We start from the raw sequence: 21,699 nt of genomic DNA, 5'->3' as shown, positions 1-21,699 counted from the left end.
GACCTTCGGTTCATAGTGGCCGAGGATTGTCTGTGGGTTTGGAACAGATCTGTGTCGTTCAGGTGGGGATATTCATTCGTTCATTCATTACTCATCTGTCCTGCACTCAAGGTTGGGGGTTGGAGCCTTTCCCAGTTGTCCTCGGCCAAAGGCGGAGCTCACCCTGGACCTGTCTGTGGAGGTTCTCAGTCATCCAGGTCACGGTGAATTCTTGTCCAGATCTTCTTGTCGTTGCAACTGGACTTGAATTTGAAGACATTTCAGCCCTCATCCCGAAGGGTTCTTCAATTCTAATGGTCCATGGGCCACTGTAGCCTAGACCCGCCCAAAACCCTGGCAGTTGTTTGGGGGAACTCCCCACAGGTCATCAGAACTGAGGAAGCCTCTGGGATGAGGGCTGAAACATCTACAAGTGAAGAAATTCAAGTCCAGTTGCAACAAAAGGAAGATTCGGACAAGAACTCGCCCCGAACCGGTTGTCAGTCCATCACATGACCATTCACTCACTCTCTCATACAAACATTCACTCCCTTGTTCTCAGAGACATCCAACAGTCCGATAAAGGTACGGCCATTCACCCTCTGGTTGAACACACACAGACACACACAATGAAGCTGTGGTTCTATCAGTGAATGGATCTGGACCTCCTTAACTGGACTGGCTGTTGTTGACAGATAACTTGTGATTTGTAGCACATCTGTTTCCACAACATGAGCTCATCCCGTTGGCTTTCTGTATGTGAAAGGATCAAGTCTGCAATGGTGCTCCATATTTTTTTATGAAGTTCCAGGTGGATGAACATCACTGGCCTCCTTCTGTGCTTTAAACGCCTCAGAACCTCCAAGTGCTCATAACAAATCTGCTCCAGGACGGGGAATGTAGCCTAATAAGTTCTTAGCGGCCTGCTCCTGTAAAAATTTCCCCGTTTTGAACCATTGCTGTAAGTTGTATGCCTGAGCCTCATCATGGTCCTCCACATTTGCGCACCTGCTCCAAATCCTTCCCCTTTTTTTTTTTTTTTTTTTTTTTAAGACAATTAATCATCGTCTCAAATCTGGTGTTCTCTGCCTGGGTTTTGGCTCCTAAGCGTCCGAGCTGCAGCAGAAGGATCTAAGAAGACTCGACCCGCGGGGTTTCAGCGACGGCGCTGAAAGAAGTGGAATGTGGTGAGGTTTTCTACGGAGTTCTCTGGCACAGAGTGGCCTTAATGACTGTGACCCTACGAGAAGGAGGCAGCAGCGACCCCCCTCCGCCACCCCACTTATCTCAGCTGTTGCTTATTTCTCTTGCTAGCTTCAACTCCACCATTCATCAGCCCCAGTAAGTCTCCACTCCAAAACAAAAGCTGCGTGTCGGTGGTTTTTCATCGCGTAACACCGGATGTGAGGCCCGTTGAACTTGAGTCTGTAAGGAGCAGTTGACATGCATTTCAGCAGACGACATCCTCTTCTCCTTCCTCTACAGCTGTCGGTCGAAACACCAGCCCATCTGCAGTACACAACACACCAGGGTGGGGAGATGACGGAGGATCCTCAGCAGGTCCGTTCGCAGATGCGTCCCCAGATGATCGGTGCCAGACATTTTTTTTGTATTTTCAGGACTAGTCGGTCAGTTTTCTGGAATTTACAACGAAGCGATGGAAATTCAGTCCGAATTTGGTCCAGTGTGAAAAGAGACAAACATTCGGTCGGCTGTCACGCTGGAGCCGACAGGATCCTGGCTGTGATTGGTCAAGAGACATGCAAGCATTCACCTTCTCATTCACACATCTTGACAACATAGAGTCTCCAATGAACCTCCTGCACGTTTAGGGACTGTGGGAGGAACCCGGAGAACCACGGGAAGAACACTGACACTCCTCCATCTTTTTGCCGTAAGGCAGAAGCGCTGACCACGGCCCCGCCGCGCAGCCACGTTATTTCCTGCCAACTGTCAGTGGCTGTTTGCTGCAGACGTTTTGTGACAAAAGGTGAAGGCTGGTGGAGCTGCAGGACACGAAGCGCGGCAGGAATTCAGGGGAGAGGAACCGGAAACGGACAGAATAAAAACAAACAAGTTCCCCGGCTTGAAATCTCCGAAAGCGCTGCGTATAAATATCGGTAATGATAAAAAATAAACATACGGGTTGAAATGTCCGATCGGGAGCGGCACCACGCCCGATTTCCTGGAATCTGTAGAGGGAATCGTGAGAAATCACCATTTTTCTGTTTCTTTCAGCAAGACATCAACACTGAACGCCGTTACTGATGAAAACATCATGTCTCTGTTTGTGTTTGCGATCCAAAAACCCAAATGTGTCTTTTCACGAAACTTGATTTATTTATTGACGTATCCCTTTTTAAGGGGTTTCACTCTGGCCCAAGGTGTGAGGAACACAGGAACACATGTTCCACGGATCTCCTTGCTTATTTTCTTCTTGTGTTCTTCAAAATCGCTTGTTAAAGAGTCGGGCTGATTGTCAAGAGCCCCTTTACAATGACAGATTGAGATGTGGACAAATATCTCACCACAGTTGGTTGTCATTAACATGATAATGATAGCTCCACCTCTGATTACACGCATTTATTTATTTTCCCATTCCTCAATTGTGATTATATATTAGCGTTGATCCAGCGTTAATGAAATGAAAATGTTTTGCATAATCAGACAAACCTCTTATGAATACGCTGCATGTGGTGACCATTTATTTTCCTCACATCCTGAAGTTGAAAGGCCATAAGAGTCCTAGGACTTTACACTTTGCCCTTGTTCATGTGGAGTAAGAGCAGTCGGGTCCAGAATCAGATGCAGACGAGGACACCAGGAAGATTACACCAGGGATCTTCAGGGAGATATCCCATTTCCTCACAAACAAACTCCGTAGTACACAGGGAGGGTCGTGGGGGTTTAAACCAGCGAGACATGGTTCACGATGGACAACGTCTGCCTCGCACACTGGGCTGCTTTCATAGTTGAGCCCATTGCGAGTTTGCTCTTGGCTAAGAGTCTTCTCAGTAGGTCACTGCTACCTTCTCGGGTTATGGCCATCACAACGGCTCAGAAAGAGGCATTCTCATACTAAAATGGAGTACCCAGGCATCTATGTCCAAAGCTTCTTCCTGGGCAACCCCAAGGCATTCCCAGGCAGGATGAGCCTGGCAGCATGTTCTGGGTCAGCCGCAGGGCCTGGCTCCAGGATGACATGCTCGGTCGGACTCTGAATAGGAGGCATCCTGACTGAAGGCCCGGATCACCTCAACTGACTCATTTGGATGTGAGGGAGCGGCGGCTGTTCCATCCTTCCTCGGGGTGCCGGGGATCCTCACACTCTGTCCGAGGCAGAGGGACCACAGTCCTTGTATCGGAGACCTCGCTCTTTCTGTCAGAACCCAAAGGTCTTGACATTTGCTGAGAGTTGTAACAGTAATGGAATGGTAAACTGGGAGCTTTGCTTTCTGGCTCACCTGACAGGAGGAGAGTCCTTCACAGAGAGCAAACACTCGCCAGGTCCAAAAGTCTTTGCTGAAGGATTTACTAGCAATGCCAAACAAGGGAAGACAATCCAACAGGTGACGCTCCAAAGAAACAGCAAACTGGTAACTACAAAAATCTTTCTGCAAATGGCAGTGAAACCATCCGATGTTCTCACTGGAGGCCAACGGGTCTCCTGTGTGCTACATCTTTATTTTTGTCACATTCAGTGTATTTGAGTTTAATCCTAGAACCAGGCCCAACACGCCCAAGTCTCACCAACTATTTTACAACCTTTGGCAAATCCTTGCTTCCCTTTCCTGAGTGGTCCAAGAGTTTTCCAAATCCTCCCCGAAGCCAACCATAAGTCCTTGTCCATTGGCGTTTCCATGACCACCAAAGCCTTGGCCAACCACACCCAGCCTCCACGCCTCTGGTGTCCCCAGATGATTCTCGGCGACGAGAAGCACGGATAAACTTCAAACACCGGCTCAGTGGGACGCTCCCACAGTGGAGGCCTCCAATTATGGACCATTCAGATTCCACGTCCCTCACCTTTCCCACAATGAATGCAGAGGAAAGAAATGTGAACAGAAGACCTTACACACAAGGTTCTCCACCAGGGCCCTTGCTAAACTCAACTAACCATCTAGGATTGCTGGATCTGCCCAAGAGAGCTCAGGGCCTCCGGCTTGCACTCTCCACCAGGTGGAGATCATCTGCCAGCTATTTCGATCTCCTCGCCCAAGTGTCTGAGACATTTGGCCACAGATCCAATGATACTTCTCTGAAGACTATTGTTGATTTTTGGCCTGGAACACCTGGAAGAGACCAGAAAAGTGCAAGAAGCTGTCAGAGGGCTCCTTCCCCGGCATCTTACAGAAGACAACCTTTCTGCAAGTGCTTACTGCTGTCCTCCTGTAGCAGGCTCGCCTCCAAGAGGGAGTCTCTGGGCCTCTCGGCGTAAATCATCAATCTATTCAAAACACAGGGCACGACATGTGACGGAGCAGGAAACGGCTTTATCAAAAGAGACCTCATTGAGCCAACTGACATCTTAGACAAAATGGTTCCAAGTTCAAAATAAAGTGGATTTTCAGTCGATTCACTTGAAATAGACTTCGAGAAAGGATCCATTGTCCGCCTTAGTCTCCTCGGTGTCTGGCAGAGAAGACATCCCTTCCAGCGCTGGATAACAGGCGTCTCTGTTAGCATCAGACGCTCGTTGGTGAAACAAAGGCACGGAAACAAACTTTTACAAAATTACCTGATCGGAAATTCATGGAAGGGAAGGAGGGGCGGGGGCGGGGGTCTTTCAATCATCCATCACTCATTATTCTAATTGTGAGGATCGTGTCAAAACTGTGGATTCGTCAATGCAAAATGTGATTGGTTGTCCATTCGGTCATGTATTCATACTAAAATTATTTATTTATCTTTCATTTATATGTTTATATGGCAGTCTCAGCTGTTAGAGTCTCTCTGACTGGGAGGTTAGCGGTTTGATTCCCGGCTCCTCCTGGTTGTGTCCCCAAGGGTCCTCGGGCAAGACCCGAACCCCCTGCTTGCCTTCTGGCATGGCAGTTGTGCAGACGGAGCAGACACCGGCCTGTGAATGGCTGGATGCCTGGTGTATGTTACACACACACACACACACACAAACACTGATTAGGTGATAATGCATGTCTGGAGCAAAGCTGTCGGTCCGGTCCTGCCTCTGCAAGTGCCAGCCCAGACCTGCACCTATGCAAAGTGTCTTTAGCCCGCAGTTATTTACCTCTCTGGTTCCAAGAGGCCGCTCCAAGCCCAAAGCGGCGTCCGCTTCCCGCCGAACAGATTTTTGTGTTTGTTGCGAGCGGTTTCACACACACGCGCTGGAATGTTGAAAAACGCTTCTTCATGAAACTGCTGACATGGAAGTCTCTGGATTATCTTGAACACCTTGGTATATTAATTCTTGTGTTCACGTTCTGAATTATTTCTTTTTGCAATGAATTCTTTGAGCTCCTCTTGCATCCAGTAGGAGGCCCGGGTCCCTATGCTCGGATTCTCCCCATTTCCTGATTAATTTAGATCTTAAGGATTTTCACTATCTCGACACCTTTTAGGAGAACGATATTGTGAAACTGTCAATAATTTGTTTTAATTATTATTGCACTGTCACAATGTTCATATATTTGTAAAATGTTTATGATAATTATTTCTCATCAATTCGTATCCAAATTCACTGTGGACAGCAAAGTATGAATTTCCCTTCCCAGGGAAACACGTTTCTGATCTATGCTAATGACAATAAACGCTTTGAATCTTGAATCTCAATTTTAATCACAGAGAATCACATTAGACCCTTAACTAAGCTGAAATTTGAGCGGTTTATTTTCATGTAATCATGATTATCCTAGATTCACGAGGTTGCTTATTGTAAAGATAATACAAATTTACAATAACACTTGTCACCATAATAACAATCATTTTTACTTTTATATTTATTGACATTATTATCGACATCGTTTTTTTTTTTTCATAATAACCGTAGCGCCGTAATAATGATAACAGTAACAAAAGTACGGGTATCATTGTATTCTGAATACGAATATGATCGTGATAATTATTATCATTACTGACAATATAATAATGACCATCACAATAATTTCTCTTTCTTATCATTGTTTGTGTTGTTGTTGTTGTTTTTGTCAAACTGCACTCATCACACACACGCACACAGACGTACACGCCCGCCCGCCGCCCGCCCAGCTTCCTGCCCCGGCCCAGGCCTCCAGCAGGAGCCGCCGCCGTCGACAGAGCGCCGGAGTCGGCAGCAGCGCGCAGGGCGAGGCTTCCTCCGTCCGCGGCCGAGCCGGAGCGCCACGGTCCCGCTGCTGCTCCTCCCCGGGCGGCGAGCATCCCCGCCCGGCTTCGGCGGCGGAACTTTTCCCCCTGGCGTCCACTCCGCCCGGCCGCGGATACACGCCTGGCCCGGGCGCAGCAGACGAACGCGCGCGCGCACACACATACACACACACACACACACACACACACACACACACACACACACACACACACACACACGGCCGTCGCCTGGTTTGCACCGGCGCGGGTCATTTCAGGTGAAAAGCACCGGCGCTGCTCGCCGCCGCCTTCCGCCTCCGGAGCTGCAGGCTGCGGGGAGGAATGTGCAGACTCCGGGGCTGACTGCACCACCGGGCGCGGAGCTTCGTCCTGCATATGCGGTAGGTTTTCTCTGTCTTGTTTACGCTTTTCACACCCCTTCCCACCAGCGGGAGTCCGGGGCCCCCGACCTGCCGGACCCCCTCTAAAACCCAGCACACCTTAAGCCCGCGTTTCTATCCGCGCCGCCGAACCGAACCGCGCTCAACTTTCTTGTGATTCAGTTTTGACTCGCTCCGCGCCGGCGTGTGCGCACCCGCTTCGATCCGACCGGGACGTTTCCCCACTTTTCTCGGGGTCGCGGAGGATTCGGGCGGCTTCTTTATGTCGCCGCAACAACTTTATCAGGAAACGGGGGAAACTTTCTGCCGCCTCCGAACCGCCGGCGACGGCGCAGGTCGTCGGTGCAAGGCGGCGGGGAGAGGCTCACCGTACCGGGAAAAAGTTTCGATTAGATCCGATTTCTGCGACGTGTTCTGGCAGCCGAATCAAACACCGGCTCCGATTGATCCGGGTGGAAGCTTCGTTGTCACTTTAACGGCTCGTAAACTCCGACAGAAAGTGAGTGTTTTTAAAATTCGCCAATATTTGGCAGGAAGTTCTGCCGGAGCAGAGGGGAAAGCACGCACCCGTGCTACCTTCCATGGCCACTTCAGGGAGTTGGAATTTTGAAGTTGCGGTTCTTCCGAGCCTCAGACAAAACGAAAGCTGACTAGAACCGCGTCCTGGTAGTGTGTCAGAGAGATGTTTGGCTTTGGGTTGTTCGGAAATGGCCCTCTGAGGACGGAGATTCGGAGGAACCGCTGGGCGAACATCTGTCAGGGCTGCAGAAGCCCGGACACCGGCGACCCCGCAGCCCGGGTCTCCCGGCTATTTCGTTTTTACTCTCACATTTGTTTGAATCTAAGCTGACACCTGGGCGGCCTGTTTGCAAAGGAATCCCTGCCTTCTATCCCTGCCCGGTGGTTCGTTGCAGTGCGATAGGTGACATGTCACCGTGAAGAGCTTGAAATGATGCCTTCATGGCCCGTCAGGCGACGCCGGCATTACGAGTGTGCACCAACCGGAGAGGGAATTTCACAATTTATTTAAGGGCAGGAGAGTGGAGAGCAATGTCAGCCACTGCTGCAAAACACAAATATTTACCGATCCACATCACAAATGTGTGCTTTGTCAATAAACGACATAAAAAAAGCGAGCATCGGATTGGTTTTGGATGATTTAAGAAGAATGTGTCAAAACCTACTTGCAGCTTTTTAGTTTATTTGGAGTGTATGATGGTGTGAGGGATCGGCCGTGCACAGATGAACGGGAGGGGGGGGGGTCTTGCCATTGTCTCTCAGAACAGGGCGGCAACACGTAAACGTGACCTTTCCACGCAGCGGCTTCACGTCCATCCACAAGCGGTCAGAATGCAGGACGATCCCTGGTCGAATTATGTAATCTGGAAGTTTCCAGTGAGCACTTGAAGGCAGCACCCGTCCTCAGCTGAGGGTATTTGAGGTCATGGTGTCTGCCTGAGCTGCTGCTGCTGCTGCTGCTGCTGCTGCTGCTGCTGCTGCTGCTGCTGCTGCTGCTCAGGGGGTCGGGACAGACCTCATCGCCTCTCGTCCGCAGCAGTGCTTTATCTAGAAAACTCTTGATTAATTAATCTCCATCGTCCCCCACCCCCGCCCTGGTTGTGCTTTGAAAATGGCGGGTGTCCTTCACGGCACCCCGGCGTTCCCTCGACTGGTCCGAGCCGAGCGCCTCTTTCTGTGTGTGAGTCCCATTTTCAAAATTACGCCACCGTTTCGGGGGAAAAGGCATTCAGAGGACGCTTTTTTTCCCTGCGTGGATGTTTTTTTTTTTCACCAGGATTTCTGTTTTATTAATTTCACAGACACAGACACACACACATACACACACAACAATCTGAGCCTGTCTGGAGCACAACAGCGATTTAATTCCATTTTTATTGAAATGCTTTTGAAAAATGCCTAAACCTGTGTGTGTGCATGCTTGCACATGCGAGCATGTCTGTGTGTGTGTGTGTGTGTGTGTGTGTATGTGTGTGCGCCCTGGTTATTTTTGCTCCAACCTCTGACTTTGCAGATTTTGCAGTCATTCAAATGTGGAACTTCAGTGCCTCATGGCTCAGTGGTTTCTCCTGGCAGGTTCACGTGTTCATGAGTTCTTTCATGGGGCGCTTTTTATTGTTGATTTCTGACATAATTCTGTCTAATTTTACCCTAATTGGTTGATGTTGGTATTGTTTTGTCAATGATTTCCCCAATTTAATCCGTGCATAATTGGAAACGCATGCAGGCAGGTTGGAACAGGTGGAGGAGGGATGGAGAAGATCTGGGTGGAAGGATGCTGAGGTTGGAGGTCTGAAGGAAGACCAGAGAGGAGGTTCATGGATGGAAGGAGGACAGGAAGGTAGATGGTGTGAGAGGAGAGGGTGAGATTTAGGCAGGTGATTGGTTCAGGGAGAAATGGAGGCAGGTGATAGGTTCAGGGAGAGATGGAGGCAGGTGATTGGCTGACAGAGAAATGGAGGCAGGTGATTGGCTGGGTGGAAATGGAGGCTGGTGACAGGCTGAAGGAGAAATGGAGGCCAGTGATTGGCTAAGGATGAAATTGAGGCTGAGGAAGAAATGGAGGCCGGTGACTGGCTGAGGAAGAAATTGAGGCTAGCGAATGGCTGAGGGAGAAATGGAGGCAGGTGATTGGCTGAGGGAGAAATGGAGGCAGGTGATTGGCTGGGGAGAAATAGAGGCCGGTGACTGGCTGAGGGAGAAATGGAGGCAGGTGATTGGATACGGATGAAATTGAGGCAAAGGAAGAAATTGAGGCAGGTGATTGGCTGAGGAAGAAATGGAGGCAGGTGATTGGCTGAGGGAGAAATGGAGGCTGTAGCCCCCGAGGGCAGCAGCCTCAAGGAAAAAAGATCCAACATCGCATGCTGATTTTTCTGTGAATTATTCCTCTATTGCGTTTCCTTCTTTACTTTTAGGAAGTATCTTGATGTACTTTAGACATCTAGCTGATGATTTCCTTCGAAGTTCTTCTGATAAACGGGATTAACTACCAGTTTAATTTCTAATATCTGCGTTTTCCTCAACAGCACGCAGCCGTTCAGTATCGCCGTCCACTGCTGTTCAGCGTTAATCCACATTGGATTCCCTGCATGTATGAACGGCTAAGCTTTCCCTCCGAACTTACCATCCGTCATGATCCCTGTGTCAGTCAGCCCGACTGAAACATCTCCCTACTGCTGGCGTGAGGGTGAACTATGGCCGGTGGAAGTGTTTGGTTCAGACGTTATGAAGTGTTATGACGTCGTGCTGTGAACTCCGTGAAATCTGGCAGCGTCTCCATGTTCTGTGTTGCATCTGTGTTTTTACTGGAACATGATACCCTCACCTTCTCATGTCTGATAACACAATCTCAGGCAGGAAGTGAGGATGTGGACAGGAAGCACGGCTTCCTAACGGACTCCGGGAGACAAAAAGGACTTTTCTCAGGCGGAGAGGTCGATCTTAATCTGGCTTTTCAGAGCAGAACACCTTGTTGACGTTTTATCTCAGGCGTGGTCCGCTGTTCTCCACCACATCCAACCGTGCGTCTGATGTCAGGTCCGACCTCTTCTCCTCCAAACTCACCTCTGCCGGAGATCTCGGCCGGTCAGGCTTTCCTGAGATTTCCGTCATATCTAGCTTCCCTTCCGTGGAGAGGCGTTCCTCTCTCCGAAGCGCCGCCATCAGGAGAGTGATTTACGCCCGGGAGCCAAAATGGAGGGCTAAAAAACTGATGTGAAATAAACGTCTTGGATGAGAAGTGAAACGTCTTCAAGGGAAGAAATTCGAGTCGGGTCGCCATCAGAAGAAGATCTTGACAAGGATAAAGCGGTGAAGGTAAACAGATCCGTCTTCCTCACATGGGGCTGCGTGTCCTCGTATCCTTCCACTCCACCTGCCAAGTAGTTCCTGCACCAGATTTTCTTTGGAAACACCGTACGTCGGAACGAGGGGCCGAGACTTTCTTGATAACTTCTAAGACGCCGACAACCAGGAAATGCCGCAGATCGAGAACACCGTAAATCAAGGGCTTGCAGTAATTTCTTTTTTCTAATTTTTTTTTTTTTTTTTCATTTTTTTGCAACGGTAGCATTGACAAAATAACATAGAAACACCTCAGTGACTAATAATTTGTCAGGGCATGCTCGCTTATTATGTGTTTCTTTGCAGGTACTTACTGGATTTGATGCACAGATAGACATTCTTGGTCTTCCAGTTGACAGCATGTCCATGCAGGAGTCTGCAGGGATTGGAAATGTAGATGTTTGGGAGTTGAGTTATGGGCCTCGTCACGGGCCAAGGCTTGCATCTCCAATAAACGGCCCAGATGCCGAAGGTGAACATTGGGTTGTGAGCCGTCCGACACAGACAGTCACGTGGAGAAAAATAGATCCTCATAAAATGGTCTGGCTGCAGCGGATTCCTGGAGACGTTTTTCGTTTGTTCGTTCATTTTTCCTAAAAATCCCCCCCTCGTATAGAAATGTGTGGGTCCCAGAATATCATTGACGCTGATATATCTAGCATTCCCCTTCTAGTGTTCGCTAATTGTCCGTCGTCCCCATCCCCACCGAGTCAGCGTCGCCGTGGAGAACGTGGTCTGCGTGTGGACTGACGTGGGAGGCAGAGACGGGGAAAGCGGCCAATACAAATTCAGAGAAGATAAACAAGTGCTCTCTGTTACTTATTTGCAACATGTTTTCCAAAGCGGATGGTGGATTTTTATCAGCGTGTCTATTTGCTCTCCCCTGGAGGGCCTCATCACCTCCTCATGACCCTGACCCTCCTCACGTCTGCTGGGCTGAAGGCAACGCTGATATTGTGATTGATGAAGGTCTTCATCAATGCAGTTGATGCAAGCGTTCACACGTCGTATAGAGACGTGTAATGTTCATCGCAGGTTTAGAGCATCTTGATGTTCGCCAGAGTTTGGTCTCCAGATGTGGTCCGAACCGCTCACCGTGCACGTTCTCCCTCCGACCGTCGGGAGTCGAATGCGTTCCTCATCGCTCGTTCACGTTTTGTTTTAAAAACTGTTGCAGCGAGCTGACTGTCTGTGGACTCCAGAAGACGATTCCAACCATTCTGTTCACACGCTGGACTCTGAAGATCTACTGGCTTGGTTGCTGTTGATGTTTTTAAGCTCAAGATGTTTTGTTTTTGATTATTTTTTAATCCAGCAGGCTTAAATGTCATTTCAGTGTTTATTCAGCTGCGGGCCATGTAATCCGTGCAAAGTGCAGGGTGTGCGTTCGCCTTGCGTCTCCACACACTCGGTGGAACCCTGAGAATCATGAGATCTTTGTGCTCCAACATTAAATACTGGCCTTCAGACGAGCACACGAGTGATTATTTCCAACACGGAGAAAGCCCCATGTGCTCACTTCAGCCTAATAACTCCGTTGTCTGTATGAACAACTGCAGCTTAGATTAACAGTGTGTGTGTGTGTGTGTGTGTGTGTGCGCAGTATGGGATCTGGGGTTCCTGAACTGGAATGCAAAGGGTTTTAAACATGAATATTTCACAATCAGTCCTTTTTCTTTCATTCCCGTGTTTGAATTTCTGCTCCTGGATACTTCTAGTTTAGTTGTTAGAGCTTCCACCTCACAGCCAGAAGGTCCCTGGTTGGATTCCCACAGGGTTCCCTTCTGTGTGGAGTCTCCATGTTCTCCCCGTGACTGCGTGGGGTTCCTCTGCGTTCTCTGGGATCCTCCAACAGTCCAAACCCACGAATGACTGGGTGAATGGCTGAATGTCTGGGTAGAGGTCCAGATAATGAATGAATGAGTGGACATGCAGATAAAATATGTCTACAAATGAAACTGACTGCCTTGTTTGTCAGCTTAATGCCAGACAAATTCAAGTTTATCGTCAAAAGCCCAAGTTCACATCGAAGGGCTCCAGCAGGGCGATTTGGGAGCTCAGGCAGCTTTTCTTGACAGCATTTTGTTGTTGTTTCTCCCAAAAGGGTAAATCGGGCCAGTCGGTGCTTTTTCTTCCCTACATTTGCTCATAAAAATCTTGAGGTTTGGCTGAGAGAGATCATTAAGGAGATGCAAGGAGGGGAAAACGCAGCGTTGCTTTCAGGTCATAGAGTCAGAAACCATTCACCCTCTCATTCAGTGGAAGCTCACCAGGTCGTGTCTTCACCGATCTTTCAAGCTGCAGAGAAGACATGGCTGGAATCCTCTTGAATCCTCATCTCAGCCGGCTAACGCTGCTTCGATTCCAGCGGACCGCTGTCGTTCAGTCAGGTTCGGGGGGAGAGGTCGGCGCCACACGTTTGTAGCAAAGTTCGCGCAGCGGCTGGGTCATTTTAGGATAGGCCGAGGCTGGAAGCTATCCCGCTGTCTCTCCGCCGACACACTTGGACTCAGGTGTTTTGATTTTTGTTTTTGTTTTTCTTGGGGCGGAGGGTGCGTGGGCTCGGCAGGCACTTTTCCTCAGGGTCGTCCTGCTTCACAGACAAAAAGGTGTTTGCCAGATGATGGCTATCCACTACTCTGTCCAAGCGTGTGTGTGTGTGTGTGTGTGTGTGTGTGTGTGTGTGTGTGTGTGTGTGTGGGGCCAGATAGTACGGTCATTCCACAAACCCTCACGAGGGAATCACCAGACAGCATTGCTGTGATGCAGGACGTTTTGTTTTGCCCCAAGAATCTTGTTTTAATGATCTGAAAACAGTGTGTGATGATAACCAGGATCGCGCACGAGTGAAGTTCTCCCAGAACAGGAGGTTCCTCTATTTGGGAGATTAAAAATAGCGAGGGTCGTGATTGAACCAGTGCTCGGTGCTTGTTGTTAATCTTCTGATTCAGTTACTTCATGGTACTTTCCCTGCAAGGCGGATGGTGAGCTTCTTCTGATGTCCCGTGAGCCTCCTCAGAGGCTTGTTTTCCTTCAGACATCCATGATGTAGCCTTTTTGAATGTCTGGATTTGGTCCAGAGGGATGCTACTGAAGTAAGCTGTAGGAATGTACCATGGCTGAGGTGCTGCCTGGATGATGGACAGGCGTCGCTGGGCAATAATGTTTGAAGTGCAATGGTAAAGTCATCGCGGTGAGCAAAAAAATAACCATGGTTTTAGATCCCACTCACCCCATGCTGCCAAGGAGTGTGTGCAAATGTGACGCTTGTGGGTCTCTGAGCGCGATGGAAAGGTCTGTGACTGGATAAGGCTATTAGTCTTCTGGCAGCCGACGACAGAAAAGGTCTTTTTGGGTGAAAAACATGAATCCAACATGAATCCCACACGGTACCGAAGCAGCTCCTCCAGGCTGGACCAGGGCCAAAGCAAGATCAATACAGATGTGAAAATCTTGACTTGTACTAAACTAGACAAAATCAGACGGACAAACCTTTTATTTTTTTCTTAAAAGAATATTACAAGAATCAATGTTGAACTTAAGGGTTTCTCTCCCTGTTTTTTTTTTTTTTTTGTGTGGCAGGTAGCATTCACAGGTAAGCTTACCTACCTGATCTGCTGTAATGACCCTGCTACGCAAATATTAATGTGAGGTTCACAGACACTTTAGAAACAACGAAACATGTTCCCCGTCCCCCCTGCTAGTCGTCCTTTTTTACCCTGATAAGCAGACACAACTGAAACGTTAGAAGCTGCTAAGGCCTCAAAAGCAAAATTCATCAGCATGAAAGAAGCGCTTGCCATCGGTTGACCAAACCAAGTGAACAAAACATGATGGAAAGCTAACTTTATTGATAGAGCCTGGATGACTTGGATGAGACCGTACAGCATGGGAAGTCTGACATCAGCCCAGACCACTTTAACACGAAAAAGTTGTCAAATGACCCAAGAGTAATGTGTGTGTTTGTGATAAGATGTTGAAGGCCTAAAAAAAGTCGAATGGTCCACCAAACCGGTGGAGTTCAGGGTCCGAGCTTTCCTCGTTGCTGCTTGAAGGAACCACGTCGGTGGAGTTGCCACAGCTGTATTAAGGAGATACTAAACAACAGTTGAATCCATTTGCTTTTTTCAGGATTGGGTGGCGCTTTTACTCAGCTCCTGTACCCGCCCCCACCTGGAAGGGAAGCGCTGTATGTCATGCATTATTTAGCCGAGAGTTCTAAATTGCTCCGAGCTCACTTAGTGCCTCCATGTTTTCGCTATTAGCCCAAAACATTGGGCTAATGAAGCCGGCAGCTACGTGCTGCTGATTCACCCGCCCCGGACCGAGCAAACAGCAAAATGATCCCGCTGAACAGGAAACCCAACTGTATTTTCTGAGGTCGCAGAGCCTCTGCAGCAGCACCCCGCCGTCCTGACGATTTGTTTACGATTTGTGCCTATTCTGCTCCGGCATATGAAGAGTTACATTGCCGAAGCCACAGTGAACACGTAATGGCATTGTCAGTGTTGCTCGGGCTCCGCCGCCCCATACGGCCACAGACGTACAGCGTCGTGACCACTTTGACTCAGACACAGAACATTCTGTCCCCATGCGCCGTATCCCGGCTTGAAGGTGTTTTTTGGGTCCGTTTTTGGTCTATCGACTGGTTAGAATCGAGACGGTGTCTCCTATAATTCCGCAAAACATGCAGCGTAAAAAGATAATTTAAGTACATGGAAAAGGCAGCTCTGCGGGTTTGGCACATCAGAATCCCCTGTCATGTTGTAAGGAGGACTCTTGCTCTCCTTTCCTTGAAAGCAGTGTTCTTTTTCTTGGAAGCCTTAGCCTCGTCTCCTCTCCCCTCACCTAGCCTTTCCCCCGTTTCCCTCGTTGGAGCGAGTTTATAGGCTTCTTGTTTGGATTATGGCTGTGCATCATGTGAGACCTTTGCCAGTAGACTTAGATGAATGGACCTGGGAGGGAATTCAATCATTACCCAAAAACACCGCTTGCAACCGAGCCTGAGAACCTCCAAACCTCATTCATTCGTTCATTGTCAATACATTACATTACACTATAGTCATTTAGCAGACGCTTTTATCCAAAGCGACTTAAAAAAATTGCAATTCAATAACCTAAGATCCAAAGTACCATTAGTCGTTATTCGGAAGTCACCACTTTACCAAATAGCCACCTCAAAACCATATACATACATAAATTCATTTCTTTGGTTTTTTTTTTTTTTTTTACGGCTTGTCCCGCAGGCAAGGGCGCTGGGGTCTATCCCGGTCCAGGGGATTCACTATACACCTCGCACATCTCTGGACCTTTGGGTCGAATCTGACCAGGAACCTACCTCGCAGACATTTTCACTGTCCTCTGCATGGCCCGGCACCAGATGACCCACACACCAGCTCCTCAGGTCCTCCTCAGTTTGCGTTCATTCCAATGAAAGTTTAAAAAAAAAAAAAATCCACCATTTAGATAATAAATAACTGGTGGACCATTGTCTTCTCTGGGAGCCATCCCCATGCTTCTAGTCCTGTCTGTCCCTGCACTGACACAATGAAATAACTACTAATTTTATTATTACTGTATTTTCCGGACTAAAAGTCGCTCCGGGGTATAAGTCGCACCAGCCAAAAAATGCAACATGAAGAAGAAAAAAACCTATATAAGTCGCACTGAACTGTAAGTCACATTTTTTGGAGGGGGAAATTTTAATATTTGCCCAACGATGACGATTTGCTGGTTAAACCTTTTCTTTATTAGAACAATTAGAACAATTGAGCAAAAGCAGCTCCACTTAATCTCCGCCCCCTCGCTCTCTCTCATCTCAAAACACATTCACAGTTGGTAGGAAATCACACAGCTCTGTTCATTTCTGTAAACAGTACCGCAGGGTCGTTACAATAGTAATAATACCAGACTGATTAGGTGTCTGGTATGGTAACATATTTTCGGGAGGTGGTTGTCTGTGCTGTGATAGGGAGCTGGTTGCGTAGCATGAAGCAGTAACACCAAGAAGGTCCTCCCATAAAGTCATTTATATTCATGGCCTTGACGACTACCTGGGTGTGGAGACGTAGCTGCACCTTTGACAAGCCTCTCCCGGAAGCACGTTGTTCAAGCACCCATTTCTGAACTTTTTTCATTAGCTGTGGCCATCTAGCTTTTAGCCCACGATTAGCTTTTATTTTGTTTGTTTTCTTCATTGCAGTTTGAGGAGCCTCCTCTTTCGGCCAGTCCCTCACTAGTTTCTCGCTCGCTCCAAACTTTCTTTCTGCTGCTCGATTACAGTTTTCAGCGGAATATTTCACTACTTGCAGCTTGTAATCTGCAGAATATGATTTTCTTTTTGGGGAAAGTTGTAATCAGTCTTTCTCAGTTGTCCGTGGTACCGGAGTAATAGGAGTAGCAGATACTGGCACACAAGCCTAGACCGCACTTATGAAAACACGATCTCCCTGCATGGGTTCATCCCATTGAGGTGGCTGCGTCCATTACCTGGTCAGAAGTTTCTGTTAACCGCCCTCACATGACACGGTTCCCAGAAATGTGTCTCTGCTGACGGAGACCGCCGGTGATTTCCCGGGGAAATCTGAGACACGCAGTCAAATTCGTCTTCGCTTCACATCAACAGCGGGATTTTTCAAGAGCCTTTCGGCATTGATTGCATCACACGGTGCTGCTGGGAAGTACTTGTTGAAGATCAGCTTCAAAATTGGAAGTATGGATTTTGGAGAGGACGACCAGTCACCGTTCTTTGTTTTTTGAGGTAAATGTGAGTCATCAGTGCCATGCTGCTTTCTCCTCATGACTCACCGCCGTCCCATCCTGTTCCCGGGATTCTGTTTCATTTCACAAAATAATTCCTGGCACTGAATCGCAAGAGGGCGTCCCTCCAGTCAAAAGGTTGGCGGTTGGATCCCCGGCTCCTCCCGTCCTCGGGCAAGACGCTGAACCCCCGGTTGCTGCAGAAGGTCTGGTTCTGCACCTTGCAGGGCCTCGCTGCCGCCTCCAACGGGTGGATGGAACCCAGTGTGAGGAGTTCTTTCACCGGTTACCAATGCTAATGCTCTTTGGAGGAGATACTGCAGCAGCCTCCCAAAGTCAGCAGAGATGTTTTCATCAGCTGGAGACACTGGCAGTATCTCCAGCTCTGCACAGGGGTCAATCAGGGGTGACAAATTAGCTTAATTACATCTGTACACATTCAAGGCATTTGGTGGAAATGCCCAGAAAAGAAAGGAACGGCTGATATTTTTTACTCAGGTTCAGTTCATAAAACCTGTATGCGTCAGACGTTCATGTCAATGTTCTTGAAGGCCAAGAACTACAAGTAAGGTGTTGGTCATGGGACCAAAAAGGAATTCCTTTGAGAACCATAATTTGTTTGTTCCGCTAGCTGAGGACGACATGTGCAGACGTATGCTGCGGCTGGTCCCTTGGGTTCTTGCTCTGAGGACCAACATAATGACCGGTGGACATCCCACCATTTTTAGCATCAGCTTCTCGTGGAAAACAACGGTGGCCGGTGGTCTGGTCCTGCTGTACGTCCATAATCCATCCCTAATCCATCATGGATTAGCTAACGAACAGTAAACTATTTTTATTTGCTTTTTGAATTCCCCAGTGTTTCTTCAGAAACAGGGTCGAGGTAAAAGTACCTTTTCCCAGCTGCTGGTGTGTTTTGTCCAGGCAGAGTTGTGAGTTGAGCAGGTCCACCAGAGAGAGCCGTGGTGTTTGTGAGACCGCACTCCCTCAAAATAACACAAAATCCCACTAATCCCTCAAAAAAAAAAAAAGGACTCAAAGAAGGAAAACCTCTCGTTTTCCTTCTTAAACTCCTTGAACCGTCCATTTTTTTGTTATTAAAAAGAAACAGAGAACCGTGGAGGAGACGCGTTGCATTTGAAGAACTTCCTCAATTCCTGGTAAAATGACTGTTGCATGAGCCTGTGTGTGTCGTATCACTGAGGAGGTGCAATCAAGAAAGCAGGATTTCACGTTTGTGTCGCTGTTCGAGTCTCTGCCTCACAGCCAGAAGGTCCCTGGTTGGATTCCCACAGAGTTACCTCCTGTGTGGAGTCTCCATGTTCTCCCCATGTCTGAAAGGGGTTCTTCAGGGTTGTCCGGGTGCCTCCCAAAGTCTGTAGCTCAGTAAATTCCAGCAACAAATCCAGTCGTGAATATTCCACAGTCAACTGTCTGCTGTATTATAAGAACATGGAAGTGTTTGGGAATGTCAACTCACACCTGTAAGGAACGCTGAAAGCTTCAGCATACAGAGACATTTTGGAGCAGGTTCCTTCCTTTTTCAATATGACTGTCATCCATGTCTTCATGGATATTGCTTTGTGCACCTGAGTACAAATCAGTGTCCATAAAGACAGAGTCTGGTGTGGATGAACTTGACTGGCCTGCACAGAGTCCTGACCTCAACCCCATAGAGCACCCTTGGGATCAATTAAAGGGAGACTGAGAGCCAGGCCTTCTCGTCCAACATCGATGTGTAACCTCACAAATGCGCCTCTTGAAAAATGGTCAAAAATTCCCATAAACACACTCCTCAACCTTGTGGACAGCCGTCCCAGAAGAGTTGAAGCTGTTATAGCTGCAAAGGGTGGAGCAACGTCATGTTGAACCCTATGGATTAGGAATGGGATGTCACTTAAGTTCATATGTCAGTCAAGGTAGGTGAGCAAATAGTTTTGGCCACAGTCTATAATTTATGTATGTGTGTGTGTGTGTGTGTGTGTATGCATGTACTCATGTATGTGTGCTTGCATGTACACATACATGCACATCCATATATACATATATACATATATATATATATATATCCTTTGTGTGTGTGTACAGGACTGTCTCAGAAAATTAGAATATTGTGATAAAGTTCTCTATTACAAAAACAAAAAATACTTTTTCATGATATTCTAATATTTTGAGATAGGATTTTTGAGTTTTTTTAAGTTGTAAGCCATAATCAGCAATATTAAAAGAATAAAAGGCTTGCAATACTTCAGTTGATTTGTCATGAATCCAGAATGTATGACATCTTTGCTTTTGTAATTGCATTACAGAAGATAAAGAACTTTATCACAATATCCTAATTTTCTGAGGCAGTCCTGTATATATATTTATGTATGTATGTATGTATGTATATATATATATATACATACATAAATACATACATATGCATTTATACATACATATATATGTATGTATGTATCTATGCATGCATATACATATATACAGTGGTTTCTTAAGTCATAAGGGTATCGAATTAAATTGTATCGTAAGGGTTAGATACAAATTTAATTATTTTCAGAGGTGGGTTCATATGTTGTTTTGGATGTTTTTTTTTTCTTTAATTTATTCACGTGCGATATCGGTCACACGCACCCCACATTTGTGCTTAATTTACTTAGAATGCATCTTTTTTTTTTTTTTGGTTCACCACTTGGTTTCTTAGGGCCCTTGATAATTATTAAAACAAATAATAAAACAAGCACAAGGATATAAAATGATGCCACATGAGAGATGGGGACACCACACCAGATACACCAGCGCCAATTCAGAAGATGCGGCAGCATCATGAAGCATATTGGATTTGTGTGAGCTCACTTGGGCCGAATTTCAAATTTTGATTTTCTCGCCCTCGTATTTTTATCATCTCGTATTTTTCGGATTTCAAGGATAAAATTTGCTCAAATCACACCCCGTATCTTTGCGGGTCTTCAGTGGTTTAATATGACAGCTGTCTGGGCCTGCTTGGCAGAGCCGCCTCCATCACGTCATGAACAAAGTGGCTGACTGAGGAAGATGAAGAAGAGTCTTTTTTCGGGGCCTGTGACGGCGGCGTTTCTTATTTGGGACCGAGAAGAAAACGGTCTTTGACATTTGTGGAGGAGGGAGGGAGCCCCTGCGGATGGAAAACACTGGCAGGGACTTCGGCGGGTCTGCGCCGCATACAAATGCAGAGCCAACAGAAGCCATTTCTATTTAAATGCCGGCGTAAATAAACCCACCACAAATATGGGATTGTTTTTTGTTTTTTCCATTCTGACACATGGAGGTGAACCCTGGAGCTCCAACCCTCTTCTGGCTTAAAACCGGGAATCCTGGACACTCCAGAATGATGTCGGGATTCTTGCTTGGCTTCAGATCTTGTTTACTTCCACTTGATTTGCAGCCATTGTCCAATAATGACCTTATTTCTTCTCATTCGGGGCCGTCCCTCACTTACTGGCCTCTGTGTGGATTTGCAGATCCTTGGAATTTCTCGCAAATGTTGAATGTGATGACTTGGTGTATTTTGGCAGTTTACTGGTGATTTATGTCCACTTTTCATGTTGCAGGCTCTGAAACAAAACCAATATGTGGAAAAGGAGTTGACAAACAATCAATAACCCTCCCGCTGGGGCCCAATGACGGAGCGCTGCAATATGTAGCCTGGCATCAGTTCATCTCGGGGGACCGCAGCCTCATCGGGCCTCCCGCTGCAGGAGGTCGGCGGCCGTCATTAGCGACGAAAGCATTGCGTCAGAAAATGAGTCTGCGACTGATTAAACGATAGGCACATGAGAGACGCGATAAAGGCAGGATTTATAGCAGGGTGAGGCTTTGGCTGCTCCGCTTTGATCAGACCGCTGTTGATTCACAGAGCCAAGCGTGGTTTCTGCATTTAGAGGCAGATGGCGAGGAATTCCAGGTGATGTCTCCACCTATCGAGCTGGAATGTATGATGGAATCCTTCCAGTTTCTTGCTCTTTCAAATTAAACACACTTTTCAGCTGCAGCTGAGGAGGTGTACTAGCTTAAAAGCCATGCTATCAGACACGTAGCTTGAGCGATAGCACTGCGGCTACTTTGGAATGATTCACTCCTGCCTCTGTTCACCCTTTCATGGCACGGCAGCAGTTTTGTCTTTGCGCTTTCTCTGGACCTCCAATTCCAGCATCCATCGACCAATATATTCACTATCTCTCTGTACATGACTCAACCATCTCAGTCTATGTCCAAAACATCTAACATGTGCTCTCCCGGAGAACCTCTTCATCTCTGCGACCTCCAGCTCTGCCTCCTGTCTTTTGGTCATTGTCACTGTTTGTAGCACATACAGCATCGCTGGTCTCACCACTGTCTTGTACACCTTTCTTTTCATTCT

The 21,699-nt window shown here is 47.5% G+C and overlaps 1 protein-coding gene across 5 annotated transcripts in view; it reads left to right on the top strand.

Annotated features, from left to right (window-relative positions):
- Positions 1-6,543: 6,543 nt before the first annotated feature.
- The window catches only part of thrb (thyroid hormone receptor beta), a 91,609-nt gene continuing 76,453 nt past the window's right edge, over positions 6,544-21,699 (top strand). For 3 of the 5 annotated variants that reach the window (XM_086177877.1, XM_086177876.1, XM_086177873.1), the window contains exon 1: positions 6,554-6,680. The gene's annotated coding sequence lies outside the window, so the exon portion shown is untranslated. Of the gene's footprint in view, positions 6,681-21,699 lie in introns of all 5 variants that reach the window. The other 2 variants (XM_086177875.1, XM_086177874.1) reach the window with 1 other exon arrangement.

Source organism: Fistularia commersonii, chromosome 30 (assembly GCF_037954325.1).
Source record: "Fistularia commersonii isolate RoL2024-O1a breed Wild chromosome 30, RoL_Fcom_v1.0, whole genome shotgun sequence".
In the NCBI taxonomy this organism is placed as follows: Eukaryota; Metazoa; Chordata; class Actinopteri; order Syngnathiformes; family Fistulariidae; genus Fistularia; species Fistularia commersonii.
The sequence above is the reverse complement of the archived record's forward strand: the minus strand, read 5'-3'. Positions and strand labels throughout refer to the sequence as shown.